The sequence below is a fragment of the Parasteatoda tepidariorum genome, chromosome 7, assembly GCF_982258835.1.
Source record: "Parasteatoda tepidariorum strain Cologne lab strain chromosome 7, Ptep-v5.0, whole genome shotgun sequence".
NCBI lineage: Eukaryota > Metazoa > Arthropoda > Arachnida > Araneae > Theridiidae > Parasteatoda > Parasteatoda tepidariorum.
In genome coordinates this window covers 45,639,014-45,655,926 of record NC_141761.1, presented here as the reverse complement: position 1 = coordinate 45,655,926, position 16,913 = coordinate 45,639,014, and the positions used below count along the sequence as shown (strand labels likewise).

Sequence of the window (16,913 nt, the reverse complement as noted above, 5' to 3'; positions counted from 1 at the left end):
GAACAAAATTATTGTAAAATATTGCATTGAGAATGAATTGAAATAGTCGAAAAATTAGTTTTGAGAAAAATGTCAAACGAGACACAGTAATTAATTTAATAGCTATCATAGAAGTGTTTTTTTTTTTAAATATCATTCTGTTCTTTTCGAGGTAGAAGCAAACTCAACCGACTTTTGAAAAAACAAGGCCCATATTTTGATTTTACTTCGAAAACAAAATTAGAAAAATTATATTTTTGTTAAAATCGGCTTAAAAAGGTAGTCGGGTACCTTAATTTAATAGAATATGTCAAATGAGTTACGTATGTGATGGAATTAGGGTAAAAAGACTTAGGATATTTTAAAAAAAAGCTGTTGAAAGTTATTTAAAGATGCCAAAGGAACATATTAAATAGTTAATTTAAATTCAACATTAAATGATATTAAAAAATATTTCATAATGTCATCACGCAGTGTCAGTTAGGACATTTTTATATATATAGCAAAATAATCATTGAAAAAATCACTGTTACAAATGGTATAAAATAAAAATTAGTCACTACAATTTTCAGTTGCAACTTGTAATTCTTACCTGCATTAACCGAAATAATTAATGATGAATACTTTTTTTTTTATCAGAGTTGATTTATTTTCAATTAAGACTCAATTTAACTCTAAGTAAAGCTTGTTTGAAAAGCAAGAAAAAAAAATTTATTTCCCTGTTTGCGCTAAAGAGTTCAACGCAAATTAAATCCTTCATAATAGATTCTACCGAAAAACTTTTTGTTTCCAATAAAGACAAATACCAGAGTATGTCTATATATTGTTTTACTGTTTCAAAGGAACTATTGATAATTTTTCGTTAAAAGAAATAAATTTTTCATGCAACAGAAAGAAATCTCAAAGAGTAATTATAGGATACAGTTTAATGAGTTTTTCTTCTTTTTGCGCTTCAAAAGACAGTTCAATATTGGTTCGTAATTGAAACAACGAAGGGATTTTTAAATAAACTTTTTAGAAAAAAGTTGAAGAATCGTCATTATAAGAAGAAAAGACAGTGTCTCAAATATGAATTCATTTTCAAAAGCTTTTTGAAACTTTATACAGATAAAAGTTTTATAATTACTATCATTAATCTAAAAGTTTTTAAGTTATTTTTTTTTTTTCGTTTTATTTTTTTAAATTGTTGTTCCTTGAATTTTAAGAGTATGAAGAATACGATGATATGCTTTGTAATAAAGGAGAATATTTAAAAAGGAATTACTTAATAGAGTATTATACAGATTGAACCAAATTTTTTTGCATGATATTTTTGAAGATTACTTACATATTCACTTCTAGTGTAATAGGAGGCGAAAAACATGGCTAGAAAATATACATTAATGTAAGTGAATATACCACTTAAATAAACATACATATGTACAAATTTGTTACTTAGCATGATTATTTATTCTAATAAAAATATTACGTAAAAAATTGTTCTTCAAAAATATTTGTAGCAGAAAGCAAAGCACTGGATCATATTCCTCTAGTTGCAAGCTATATTAATCCAGGCTTCCAAAACCTACAGAGCGGAGGGAGTAAATTATTATTCTCATCATCACCATCATCAAAATTTTTCTTGGAGTCTGAGTCCGCTTACGGTCTTTTTCCCGTCCATCATGAAATTTTAACTTTAAGGTGACACTTTCAGGCAACTGGAATTCAATTCGGAATGCATCGCCCATTCTGTTCACATGTGATGTTCTGAGTTAAACCAAAGCAATAAATCCAGTTTAACATAAAAGCTGGCCGGGATAGCCTGGTCGGTAGGGCGCTGGGCCCATGACCGAGAGTTCCCGGGTTCGAACCCCGCCGGCCGAAGACTACCCGTGTAGTAAAGTGACTGATGCACGTTAAATCTGTCTAGTCTCAAAAGTCTTTCATGTTCCTATAACAAATCAATACCTCTGGGGATCGATCGTTCTCTGATTCAGGTCAAAATTACGATCTATGGAAGAATTAATGGATGTATGAATGAGTCCGTCCTATAAACGGGTGCGACGCATGTTGTGGCAGATGTCGAATTCTCGGCCATAGATGGCGCCACTGAAAAACAAGAACAATTGCACCCCTTCTGCTAAAACAGGCATACGTCAACAAAAACAAAGCAAAACACAATTCATTGTCAGGCAATACATTTCTAACCATTTTAATATTAGCTTTATGAGTACTCCAACTTAAACAACTGCTTTTTGTACGTTTAAGACGTTCGCCAGGCAGATGGCCGAGCTGCCTACGTGCCTGACTGTGAAGACAATGGTTGAGGGTTCGAATCCCGCTTAGCGCATGGATATTTCACTCTGTGTGTTGTTCTCTGTTGTGTGTTGTGTAAATGTGGCCCACCATATAAACGGGTATCTGTGGCAGTATGATGTTTGAAATGTTGCATGCCTCCGTGACTTAGGTTCAGAGGTGCCAACTGGGCAACGTTAAATGAGAAACACTTCTGGCATCTTCCGAGGTGAAAAATGAAAGTTTTTTGCCTGCCGTAGAAAATTTACTTTTCTGATCGTTAGAAACAGACTTAATCATGATTCATATGGTTTTCTGTCCATTTTCTTACTAACTATAAACAGGTGAGACGTATGGAGTGTCAGAAGTCGAATTTGGCCATAGATGGCACCACTGTAGAACAAGAACAATCGCACCTCCTCTGCCTAAACGGGTTTACGTCAACAACAACATAGCTTGTACTACAGTTTCTGCTTTGTCATCTGATAAACATACTTCTGGCCACCGTGTAAAATGGTCAACTATAATTTTTAAAAAAATAAGCTCCTAAGAAATTGAAGGACCTACTAAATCTACATAAACTTGTGCAAATGTACAATTTGATGGCAAAAACTCGCTAGCCGATATTTTTGTATATTTATGTCTCTTACTTTTTGACAAGAAATACATGATCTACACCAATTTACACTATCTATATTTTGATGCGGCCAAAAAATTTTTATTAGCATTTCAATATTCAGTATCTCTTATTCCTCGATAAGATATATTATGCAAATTATCAAATACTATTTTTCTATGGACATTAGGTACATAGAACTTAGGCCCTTTCCTTGCGTAACAATATAAAGATACATTAGAATCAGGAATTTCTACTTCAGCTGAAATTCCGGAAAACTTAGATCTTTCAAAATATCCTTTTATTCAGGATCAGAATTTTGACTACTTTCCCATACCTTTAAATCAGCCAGTGACGAAAAATCGATATTACAATTCCCATATAAACTATCGGACTTCCAACGTGTGATGAAAAAATTGTACAGCTGAATATGCCCCAAAATCTTACGATCAAAAAGCTGAAGGTGTTAGTTTCTTCAAAAAACAACCTAAATGTTTTGATCTACCAGGAGTTACTTAATTTAAGACTCCAAAATAGCAAAGCCACTAGGATCCGTAATTAAAATTAATTTCGCTTCATCTGATGGATGGCACAATGAAGTTGCCTTCTTGACTTTATCAAAACTAGAGTTAGACTCAATATTCCACTTAATTCTAGTATTTATCTTTCCCCATAATTCCTACAAAATATTTGTTTTTCTACGAAACATATATTACAGGAGTTCAGGAATAGATCTGTGGTAGAATTTACTATTCTTAAAAATCTCCTGAATTGATTTATTGTTGCAAGTTCTGGAAATTCTAGATTTATTCTAATTAGTTTTCATCCGTCTAATACCCTATTTGTTGATAACACTACTAAGAAAATTAATTTTTGTTTTTCCGAAATCCCTCTAAACTTCATTAATAGCAATTCCGTATTCCAAAAATGTTTGAGTATTTGCTCTAAGGGTTGCATGTATTCTTTTCTAATTTTGCTAAACACTGAAATATCATCTGTGAACGCAAAACAAAAATCTACTATTTGTAAAGGCTTTACTGCTAACAGAAATCGTACTGAATGATTGGAAAATAAGAATCCTCTGAGAAATTTACTGACTACATAACATTGTCGAGGTATTCAAACGAATCTATGACTATGGAAATGACAAGGTACAAAAAAATAATGTGGAAAATAGTTACGAGCAAAAGACAGAAAAGTTGAAGGAGATACTTAAAATCTAAAAACATTCCTTTGTCTGAATGTATTTTGTTCAATGTGTCCATAGATACCAAATTGTGCTGCATTAAAACTTAGTGGTAGGATTATTTTCTGAATGTTTTCGCTAATTCCAATCTTTAATGTACTTATTTTTGAATTGATTTCTCTTACGATGAGTTTTATATTCTCTTCTTATAAACGTAAAACAGCTTAACCAAAAGCCAATAGTAACATATTTTTAATATTAGTGTATAAGATAACGCAGGACCTGCCTCTATGCTGTTTAATGTTTTCGATATATTCAGATGAGCTTCTCCCCCACATCGCATGAGTGAAATTCAGAACACACTCTTTTTAATGGAACGAAAGGGACTTGCATGAGCATCACATGACACGGAGTCGCGGATATAAAAAATAAATTTAAAAAAACGTGAAACTCTTACGTGGTCATACCGAGGAGAATGGGTTTCCAATTAGCAATATAGTAGTTGAATCAGCATATCAGGGAAATTGGAAAGAAATAAAGAAGAAACCGTGGATAGCAAAATATCTCAGAATGAACAGAACAGAGTGATACAGTTGTATAAGTAAGTATATGATCTAACCGTTCATGAACAAAATGCCCTTTCATCCAACCGACAGCACTAGGAATCTTCTGAATCAAGCATCGAAACTAACACAAGAGAGCAAGCATTCACCGTTCATGAAGAAAACGTCCTTTCGCCCAACAAACCAAAAGACAAGGAGACTTGCGTCAAGCATCGAAACTAAGACACGTCTAACGAGTATTCAATATTTTCCTTTTGATAAATGGACTACACATTGGATTGTATCTCTTACAATTTGCATTGCGCAGATAGATCATATACAAAACGACGGACTCTAACCCATGATTCGTCTATCATTTAAATAGCAACAAAATTGTACTCAAGTGTAAGCTGGGTGCAGTATATCAGCTAACAAAGGATTCGAACGTCTGTACCACAAATCGTTCTTTACAAAAATTCATGCAAGCTCGTTTACCCACTAGGACTGGAATCGATCTGCCTATCGCAGATTATTGTTTTTTTTTAATCATTACAAAAGCATTTTAAAGCAATAAGCGATGTGGAACAAAATCAAAAAATTTTATGATTATTTCGTCGCATAAAAGTTATATATCCTGAGTTAAACTCCAAAACATTTATTTGAAAGAAATTCTTATATTTTCGAAAGGAACAAAAGAGGACAAAAAGAGTAAAAAAGAAATCAGACTAAGTGGTCCACTTAATGTGCACTTTCTCTCGCCGTTTAACTGTTTTAGGGAGAAGAAATAATTTAGAAATGGATTTTCTGTGAAAGGGAAGATAAGAAAACATTTTCCCTTTGAGAGGGATAAAATCTTATCTCTTGATCCCTAGAAAGGTTATGTTTCCCAACTGATTAACATTGGTTGGTGACTACCGTAAAATAGCTTGATGGGAATTCTACGGCTTCTGAAAATATTTTATGGAATTTTTTTATTTTTATTTTTTTTAACTTTGAAATATCCAAACTTAAGAGGCAACAATCAAAAGATGTTCAACTATACATAGCGACTTTTGATAACGATGAAAAAACCCGCTTCAATACCTTTTATAGATGATTGCCTTTTTTAGTTTTTGTATTTAGAATGAATCTTTTTTTTTATCATTACCTCCTATGCTTGGATTTATTTTATCTTACCAACCGCAACGATTTTTAAGTTTTTCTTTTTTCATTTTCCGCTTTAAATGAAATGTTTCCTTCAAATAGACTTTTACCGGTTTTGATAAAGCATAAACTGCCTGATTTTATTACTTGATATTGTTCTGAAATAAAGTGTTTTTTAAGCACATGCTTCTTTTCCTATTTTAAAAAATTCGTAAAGGTTTTCCAGTGTCATAAAAATGTACAAAAGTGGTCAAATCGTAATAAAAAATGAATTACAATAAACTACTTCTTAATTAGATTTTTTTATCTTTATTTAAGTTTTCATTTCTAAAAAAGTCTCTAAACTTTATCTCTACTTAAAAATAGAAGAAAAGAACCCGAAATCTAAGCTATTTTTTAAACTCTGAATCTTTTACTACTTTTCGTAACTCCGTCTAATTATAAAGTGAGCAAAGTATTATGCAAAAAGTTATTACCATCGGGGTAAAATTTTGAAACAAAATCAAAAGCACATAAGAAAATAATTCTAATCAGAAATAAACAAATAAAAAAAGTTGGTAGTATCAGTTTAGCATTTTATTACGTAGCTAATTTAGCTAAGCTAAAAAAAACATAGCCATTGCTGTAAGAAACACACACGGACTTTCAAAATCAAATTTACTAATGAGATTAATTAAATGACTTCCAATCAATCCCCTTAAAATTACGAAAACAACAAATTAATAAATAAAAAAAATAAGATAGAGATCCCGAGGTTCAAAAATAAAATATTTATCCTAAAATCATGAAAAGGAGAACTAATAAGTAATGGTAAATAAAAATGGTGAGCAGTAATATTAAACCTACACTGTATAAAAAAAAATCCCGGAATATTTGCATGTAGTTGTCAAAAACGCTTCTTAAAATATCGGAAACCTCTTCTGAGGATAGGCAACCGGCAATGTTAATCTATCAAAATGTATCCCCAGATAGAATCTAGTTAACATGTCTTATATGCTAGTTAATTGTAATTTAAAAGTTGTAGTGGTAGCAGTTCTACATTATTCCCCCCACCATAATTCCATCTGTAATAGAATTTGATGAATGGACACCACTAGTCGATTAATTGCTGTTTTGTGAGACTCGGGGAAAGCTGTATTAAGATCTCCGGGCTTTGAGTGCAGGTCGTGAGAGTATTGGGATCACAGTTGCAGGCGTGGTTGCTGCTGTGTGGCAATTAGAAATAGAATGGGCCCCCGTTATGTGTGATCGAGACTGAGTAGCAATAGCGTAAGAATGGCTGTGATGGCTCAGGAGATAGAGCATTCTTCTTCCAATGAGGCAAACCGGGTTCGAATCCCTGTCAATACGAATTCTGCCTCCGGCTTGCACCGACCACAGTGCTGACATGAAATATCCTCAGTGGTAGATGGATCATAGGTTACAGTCCCCTTCCTGCAAATTTCTCCCAATATTCGATCCAGGAGTTCCCTTGTGTTCTGAGTTAAAATTACAAGGCTACAGAGTTGAACATTAGTAGTCGTAAACCCATAAAAATTGGGTCGTATGTTCAACGACTGTTATAAAACATAAAAAATAGAATAAAATGTCGCAGTCACGAGCCGTGATGGCTCAGAAGATGTTACGCCTTCCAATGAGGTGAACCGAATTCGTATCCCAGCAATGGCTGGTCGATAGTAATTTCGCATTCGGCTTGCTTCGACCACAGTGCTGACGTAAACTATCCTCAGTGGTAGACGGATCATGGGTTAGAGTCCCCGATATTGTCAGGCGAACCATGGGAGGCTTTCGCGGTTTTCCTCTCCACGTAATGCAAATGCGAGATAGTTCCATCAAAAAGTCCTCCACTAAAGCAAATCTTTCCAAATACTTGATCGTGGAGTTCCCTTATCTTCTGGATTGGGTTCAAAATTACAAGGTTACGGAGTTGAACATTCGTAGTCGTAGACCCGAAAAATTGGGTCGGCTGTTCAACGACGGTTATAAAATAAAATATAATAAAATAAAATGTCGCAGTTACAAATATCAAGTCAACTGTTCACTGTGAATCATACATCCAACTAGGAGTGTTTAAAACGAAGTGGGTGTTTCTGTCGAGAAGGACATGTTAAGATCACGTCAAGCTAGACGCCGGCTTGGGGCTAGGCTACCGACAATGTCAACCGTAATCTACTAAAAGATACCTGATGGAATCGAGTTAACATGTGTTATATACTAGTGAATAGGAATTGAAGAAATGTAGTGGTAATAGCGCTGCATAACTCCACCCCAATAGAAGTGAGTTAACATGTCTTATATATTATAGTGAATTGGAATTTAATAGTTGTAGTGGTAGCAATGCTACACTCTCAAACTGAATCGGTGACAATGGGAATCAGTTTCCAACTTAAGAAAATAAAAGAAATGTTTCTCAATTTATCGGAAGCATGATATTAAATGAAGTTCTCTGAGATTTTCGGAAACATTTTTGTCGAACTAAAATTAGCTTGTGGGATTTTTTAGTGTGTAAATACACGATAGCGAATAGAACAACAAACTTTTGTATGTTTGTATTTATACGAAATTACGAGCTCAGAAAAACGAGCGAAGATATGTATAAAAAAGTTTAGTCTATATGCCATAGAATACTTTATATTTTGCATTAATACAGACAATATAATATCCTTTAGTCATTACCATTCTGTATTTTAATATATGCCATGAATTCAGCAAAATAATTACAAAAATAGTGCTACTAGAAAAAAAAGTGTCTTGTTTAAAATGAAAATATTATTTATCTGGTATCTGAAATAATTATTAATATCTGAAATATTTGAAAAAAATTGAATTGTAATGTGGAATAGCAAAAAATTGTAAGTAAGATTAAAAATAAGAATCCTTCATAAATATACTAAATTTTTACGGAATGTAAAATAATTAATTAAAAATTAAACAATCTGAACAACTTTATTCGGGATATTAAGAAAATTTATTTAATTAATAAGAAAATTAATAAGAAAATTTATTTAATTAATAAGAAAATTAATAAGAAAATTTATTTAATTAATAAGAAAATTAATAAGAAAATTTTTTTAATTAATAAGAAAATTAATAAGAAAATTTATTTAATTAATAAGAAAATAATTAAGAAAATTTATTAAATTATGGTTTAAAAAAAAGAAGATTCATAATAAACTAACCGCCTGATGATCATCTGTCATTGATAAAATCTAAATAAATTGAAATTATAATATTTCCTATAAAATTTGTTTCGAAAAATTGTTTTTGTTTATGCATTGTGATATTTATGCCGACCATGAGATCATTCACAATAATAGGTAAAGTGAAAGTCTTCAACAAGCTGTTAGATAAATTTGTTTTGTTAATTATCAGTTTAAAAAAAAACTTGTTTCTGAAAAATCAATATTCGGATTGGATAAAATTTGAATGACGGGAAATACTGGATTATAAACAAAAAGAGAAAAAAAATTCAAAGGAAGGACACAAATCTTTTTTTTGAAAAACTTTAATCTGTTTAACTCAAAAAAAGTTTTTCAACAGAACTTCCAGAAATTCTCTTTATTTATAGTTTATTACTTATATTTTAATGAGCTATGCTGTCTAAAGTTATGCCAGCAGTTTTGACGCTTTCAGGAAATAAGGTGTAGTGATTATAATTTTTTGTAAAGCAAGCTGATATATATTTTTCAAGAAAAGAAAATCTACGTTAGAATTTATTAATGGCTCCAATTTGATGATGATTTTGTTGAATTTGAAAAAAAATGAGGTTATCATGAATGTGAAATCAAAAAATAATCAAAAACAATGAAATTTTAAAAAAAAACAATGAAAAATGAGTACACGTAAAATTACATAATTACATAAGTAAAACTGCATAACATATGTTTCTGAAAAAACATTTTTGCTATCTTAGGATTTATTGCGTCGCTGTAATCTTTTAGGATTGTTAAAGCGGGTCAGATAATATTTCACTTTGTACAAAGAGGTCATAATTAAAACAGATGTGGTTGAATTTAAATAACGAGAAATGCCTAACCAGTGATTGTTGATTTAATTTGCTGCAAAAGTATAATTAAAAGTATAATTTAATAAAAAGTATATAAAAGTATAAGACTGCAAAAGTATAATTTTCCAAATGTATAAAGTTTTCTTTATAGTTTTCTCCAAATAAATATATTTACGAGATCTTTGGGTTCGTTAAGGGTTTTCGTTTAGTTTTGTTTTATAACTTTAAGATGAAAGTTAATAAAAGAAAATCCTCACTTTTTTTATTACAATATTGATACCACTTTTTTTAAATTTTTGATGACTGTACCCTGCATATTATATACTGATTCAACAGATTTAACACTCTATCCGATAGAACCCTATTATCTTCACGATAGAACCCTAGATACTATCCAATTTTACAGACTCAGAATTTGATGAGTATCAGTGCGTTAGCTGTAGATAATAATACAATACTACTACTAAAAAATAACTATATGAGATGTGAAAGGTGTATGTAATGGCTCCATAAAACATGAACAAACTTTGAAAACATTTGCCAAGAATGCAGTTAATTTTTTTTTTCGAAAGTGATTGATAAAATCTGTATATAGGATTTTATTTGATTATTTTTACTTATTTTCCAAAATAAAATTCATTTCTTACAGCCTATTGTATGTTTTTCATGTTTAACTGCAAGAAATGTGTATTTTTCCATATTTTAACTTCACTTTTCTTTTTTGTATTAGATAGCTATCTCACCTCAACATTTATACGAGATTATCACTCTTAGTTCAATTTCAAACATTTATTTCTCATATTTTGATTTCTATATTCCATTAGTTTTTGTTGAAAGTATGTTGAGCAAATGTATGAGAATTCGCAATATGCATAAACATTTCTTGTATTTGTACTCTTAGTACTTTTATTTTGATTTGAAATACTATGGCCATCCATCCTAGACTTTTTTTTTCAATGAGCTGCACAATCAGTCTTCCCGATGAGAAGACCTAGTGCGTTCTCCAGAATTGGTATCCACTCTCTCAGGACCACCACAATGGGTGCGATACCATTGGCCATGTTAAATTGGACGTCTAGTTTCTGCCACACTAGATGGCAGCACCGAGGCTCTAATTAAATGCTAAAGTGCACTAGGAATTTTAATTTTGCCGGAAATGCCAAGAGCCAAAAAGGCACTCCAGGGATCTTTTACATGCCGCATAATCATACGACATGGCATCTGAGGATTTTCTGCATCCCGAAAATCCTCAGCTGCCATTATTGAGCCTGCATAACTTCGCTCAGAAACATAATGTATAATGGAACATAAAATATATTGCTCAGAAACAATATATTTTCTGCATCCCGAAAATCCGGTGCCTGGGGCGGGGATCGAACCCGCAGACGTGGGCTCAGAAGGCCGATGACAAACCAACTGCTCCACCCAGCCACATCTATCCTAGACTTACCATATTTATTTTAATCAATGTTTCTATATTTCTGCATTATAAAGGTCAAAATGTGAAGTAATGGACTCTGAAAATACCCACATTATTTGTAAAATGTATTAAAATTAATAATTTCTATGAAATAATTAGAAATACTTTAAAAACCGTTAACTGTATTTAATTAATAGAAAGAAATAACCTTTTTTAATCACATTTATTAGTCAACTTTTTTTTAAGCTACATGTTTCTAAGCAGTTTCTTACATTATTAAAATCGCGTGGATCAGGAAAGGATATGTGAAGTTATGTGAAAATATGTGAAATTAATTATTTTAAATGTAACATAGTTGCTGACACTTCATAGAATGACTTAACTTATAGAAATACTTCATAATTTTATAAATAATAGGTTTGTGTAGGTTTATTTTCATACAATGATATCTAACATATTTCTAAAATAATAGTGTCTATTTATTTTCTAGCGTGATTCAATACTTTCTTAAAATAAATTCCTCGAAGATACAAAGTCTACTTTCTCCAAATAAAGTGGAGCGCTTTTCCTTAACTATTCTGCAAACACCTTATAATGTAAAGGAAGGCATTTTGTAAATCTATTTACACACCCAAAATGTTCTCCAAACATAAATCATCTTGTTTGGAGAGAGTTTTTGGGTGGCTTACGTAGCAACTCGATTGATAAAATAGTCAAACAAATGTATATTTAACGCACTTAAGTTTCCATAAATATTTAAATATTACTTTAAAATTCCCTGCTATTGTTACACATCTCATCAAATTTGCAACATATCACAAAGTGCATCGAAAGTGATGTGAAAGTGAAAAGAAGCTGAAGTAAAATTTACAAGTTGTATATTTATTTCCCCGCTTTTCTAGTAAAAGCATGAACTAATGTCGTAAGTTAAATATGCCTTTAAAAATTCATGCAAAGGTGAAGAATAAAAATTTAGAATTTATATTGAGATGTGGCACACTTATTCGCATATCAGGTCTGACCATAATTAACATGAAAAATTAAGGATTTTTGTCAACAATTAAGTAAAAAAATACACATTGAAAGATGTAAATTAATATGGAGAGAAAAAATCGTTATCAAAATTGTTGCAATTAGAAGTGAAGAAGGTTCAATAAAAAAAATACACATTGAAAGATGTAAATTAATATGGAAAGAAAAAATCGCTATCAAAATTGTTGCAATCGGAAGTGAAGACGGTTAAATTAAAAAATGCACATTGAGAGATGTAAATTAGTATGGAAAGAAAAAATCGCTAACAAAATTGTTGCAATCGGAAGTGAAAAAGGTTAAATTAAAAAATACACATTGAGAGATGTAAATTAGTTTGGAAAGAAAAATTCGCTATCAAAATTGTTGCAATCGGAAGTGAAGAAGTTTGGAATAGAACACAACAAAATCAGTTCGAATGACTAATGAAGCTTAGAAGATGTTTCTAATAATAGTATTTCTTCTTTTAATTTCTGCTAGTAGTCAGCCAGCCTTGTTGTATTCAGTCTACCCTTGGCAGTAACTCGTCAGAATTCGATAGTATTTGCAATAATAATTATTTGCGCTTCCTAATGTGTGTAATTTTATGACTTGATATTTAGGGAAGTAAAAATATATGTTGTTAGTTAAGAATATTTTGAATCAATAATATTTCTATGATAAAATAAGATACATTAAGCCATATGTATGCGTAAAATATATGGAATTTTATAAAAATACTATTTTACCGTGATATTTAATAAAACTGTGAAAATAAAACAAATTGAAGTTGTTCTGTTATTGGTTATGTTTTGAAGCTCTCGAATGTATTTGTGGGAATTTTTGTTATTTGACGGATTCCATTAGGATGACTTATGTCCTTTCGTTAATATGTGCCGCATATTTTCTATGTCTTAGCTATTTCATTTATAATTAATTTTTAATATGTTTATTAAAAACTTTTCCTCGAGGAACATTTGTAAGGCAGTTAATATTCTTCAATATTTCTTAAAACTGACCCAAAACCACTTATCTAGATTAACTAATTAGACATTAGTTTTAGTGGTGGTTAAGGTTCACAATAATAAGTAACGGACTTTAATTCTAATTTTCTCCAAATTAAGTTAAATTCAGCAATTCCTTTTCACACTGATTGGTTTTATTTTTAATAATTCGCCAAACAATGAGTATGTCACTGCGACGAGTAACGACCATTAATCCTAAAAGCTTCGAAGTAGATGCGCTCTTTTTATATTTTCACTTCTAAATTAAATTCTGAAAGATGTAGACATATTTTAAATTCCAACTTCGTCTCATGATTAAGTGAGCATTTTTACCATTCTTATAAAACTATAAAGCAAGTCTTTGAGCAATACATTTTTCGAACTTAAATGCCGTGCATGTTAGCTACTAACCCTTTAGAAGCATTTTTCTAGTTCACCCACCAAACTTTTAATTTTCGGAATTAATTTATTTATAAACGTGCTTCAAAATATAAAGGTGCTCTATGCATTTTCCAAAATAAAGGATTATTATTTTTTACATCAATGTCTTCCTCAATATTTAATTTTATAATATGATGAACTTAATATAATTAGAAACTGTCATCAATATGAATTTAAAACATTTAACAACTGTCATCAATATGAATTTAATATATTTAGCAACTGTCATCAATATGAATTTATTACATTTAGCAACTTTTATCAATATGAACATATTATATTTGGCAGCTCTCAAATCTGAATTCACAATTGATTCGCAAAATTGTTTCATCATTTAATTTAACAGTTTACATGTCTGTAAATATAAATAAATAATCGTAATTCTTTATGAAGGAAACATTTGCTTGAATTCTATTCTCAAAAATTATAGTCTTCACAAGATTGAAATTATTTTTTATACATACAATATATCATCATAATAACTGTCGCACATTAGTAAAAAATATTGAGTGGTTGGCATAAGACAGTTTAAAGTTTAGTAAATAGGCAAGTATTTCAACAAGTATTGAAACCGAAGTAGGCAAGTATTTGAAGCCGAAACAAATTATAGTAAAATAACTTCTTCCTCATTGCAAAGATTTCTAGACCATCATATAGATAATGATTATTAACACTTGATTAAACAATTAAAATTATTCTTCTCAAAATGATGAAAAAACTAAAGTAAACACGAAAAAAATAAAGTTGGTAAAATTACCGTACTGCATGGTATTGATATTTTTGGTAAAAAGAAAACATAATTCTGGTTTTTAAACCATTACCATTTTTACGGTATTTAAACCATTCATTGGGTATTTTTTTGTTCAAATAGTAACGGCTTACCGGAAATTATAGTTTTCAAAATTATAGTTCTAATTATCACGCATTAAATAAGAAATCTACAGTTGAAAGGTAAATTTAACGAAATGTTCCCTAATTGTCCGTTTTTATGCCCTTCTTTAAGGTATCATAATCGAATTATTAATTTTACCTAATTTTATCACACATTTTAAAACCATATTTTATAGTTAATTTTACCAAAATCATCGCAAAAGTGCCTCGGTAAAATTAACAAGCTTTTTGGTATTTCCTTAGAACCAGAAACATAGCAAATTTTTTCATTATCTGGTAGATTTGACCATACTTTTTTTTCAGTGAAACAAAATCCAAATTTTGTCCCTTTTCATGCATGTTTTTAAATTGAGTTTATTGATTTATTGTTGTAAAAAAACGTCTTGCTCTAAATGGTCTTTAAAATATCACATACGAAAAAAAATGTATATTGAAACGTAAAAAAATGATTTAAATATTTAAAATATCATATGGTAAAATTATTATATTTTCATATATTACAGATTATACTGCCATGCATTATTGAGGGAAAACGTAATATTTTGGGGAACTCTTTAGCCTTTTGGAGACGGCCTGATATAACAGCTGTACTTTAAAACTCTTTTTGTTATAAAAGTATTAAATATATAAGAGACATGTTATAATATGATGAGAGCCATATTATATTGAGAACAAAACAGAAATGGTAACACAAAAATATAATTTTTTTCTCTCACATAAAAAATACTTTTCAAACAAAAAAGAAACAACTAAATATAGACTGCATATTTTGCTTCAAAATTTAGAAACGGAAGTTATTTAAAAAATTGCATTTAAAAAAAACGTTAACAGGATGTATCTTATGGGATTCATTTCTTAACATGTGTTTTTTATTTGAATATAACTCACGTACACTGTTAGAAACTTCTTTGAAAAAAATTATTAAATAACATCTTATTTAATTGTTATTTTACCATTTTCAAAAAAAACAATCAAACAACCATAAATAAGATAGTAATCAGACTGTTAACTGTGAGAAAAATCGTTTATTAACTTCCATCCCCTAATGCGGTTTTAAAAAAAAGAATTTTATCGCACCAACTAAGTCCACCCAATGAAGCCACTCAATTACTTTCATTTGTGCACATATTATAGCTGAGAGGCCGAATCTGTCAATCTCACGACTGATAGAACTGGGGTTCGAGCTCTTGACACCACAATCTTTTGCCCCTTCCGTTCATTACATAAGAAGTTTCCATTGTCATGCGCTCCTCAATTTATGTCCTGCAGTCTCCAATGCCCATCATCTAAGGAAAAGCTTAGCTCCTATGTACAGTTAAGTTTCTTTTTTACGGCTTTGAAACCATGTTAATTGTAAATAGTTAAAAAAAAGCGTATAATTTTGTATTCATGGTTTTATAACCAAACTAACTGTAAACGGTTTCAAAACCGTAAAGGGAAAATAATATTTTTTACCTAAGACTTTACGGTTAATTGGATGAACAGATTGTTGCCTGTTAATTTACCATAGTTTCATAATGAAAATTCTAACAGTGTTTTGACAAAAATAATAAAAGAGTAAAGGGCTTAAATTAATTAAATTAATTAAATTAATTAAATTAATTAAATTAATTAAATTAATTAAATTAATTAAATTAATTAAATTAATTAAATTAATTAAATTAATTAAATTAATTAAATTAATTTATTAGTTAACAATTTATTTCTAATTTTTATAATATTTCTGAAACAAGGAAATATGTTTATCTTGAAGATATTTTATTTTCAAAAAATCATACTAATGTCTTTACTATGACCTAGTGAGGCAATTCTTGACATTTCTATGAACAAGCTATGTTAATAAAAGAGTATTTTTCATTGTTATTTTAAATCGTTTTTGAAGTGGGCGTCGAAGAATATAAAAATCTCTCTTCCATTATGCATTTTTAAAAATAAGATGACATTTAATGAACAAAAAAGTCATTCTTAAGGTCGGTGTCGTAATTGAAAAGAATTATTTTAAATTAAACCAGACGCATGGACTCCTACGCTTTACGATCTTAAGAATGTTATTCTTCAAATTCCAACAGTTGTCGTTCTTTCAATTCGAGCGCAGGTCCGGATTTGGAACTGGAGTTTTATAAATATAACTTCATCGTGACATCTGGACAAGTGAGTACGTTCTGAAAATAAATAATCTACATCACCAGAGTGTTTTGACGTCGACAAGTGGGAGGATTTTTTTTTTTTCACTTTAAAAATTCCTGAGTAGATTTCTATCGAAGTTCGAAGAATCGACTACTTATGTAAACAAACAAAGAGCCTTTCCGTTGACCCGCTTCTTTTTTATTAAATTGGTTAGAATTTCACGTTCATTAACTAATATTTTGGTCACTGTGGCGTAATCTTAAATAATTTTCGTCG

General features: G+C 30.3%; 1 protein-coding gene across 1 annotated transcript in view; it reads right to left on the bottom strand.

The window, feature by feature from the left end:
• LOC122270830 (uncharacterized) overlaps positions 1 to 16,913 on the bottom strand; it is a 247,085-nt gene that overhangs the window by 124,926 nt on the left and 105,246 nt on the right. The window lies entirely within an intron of this gene.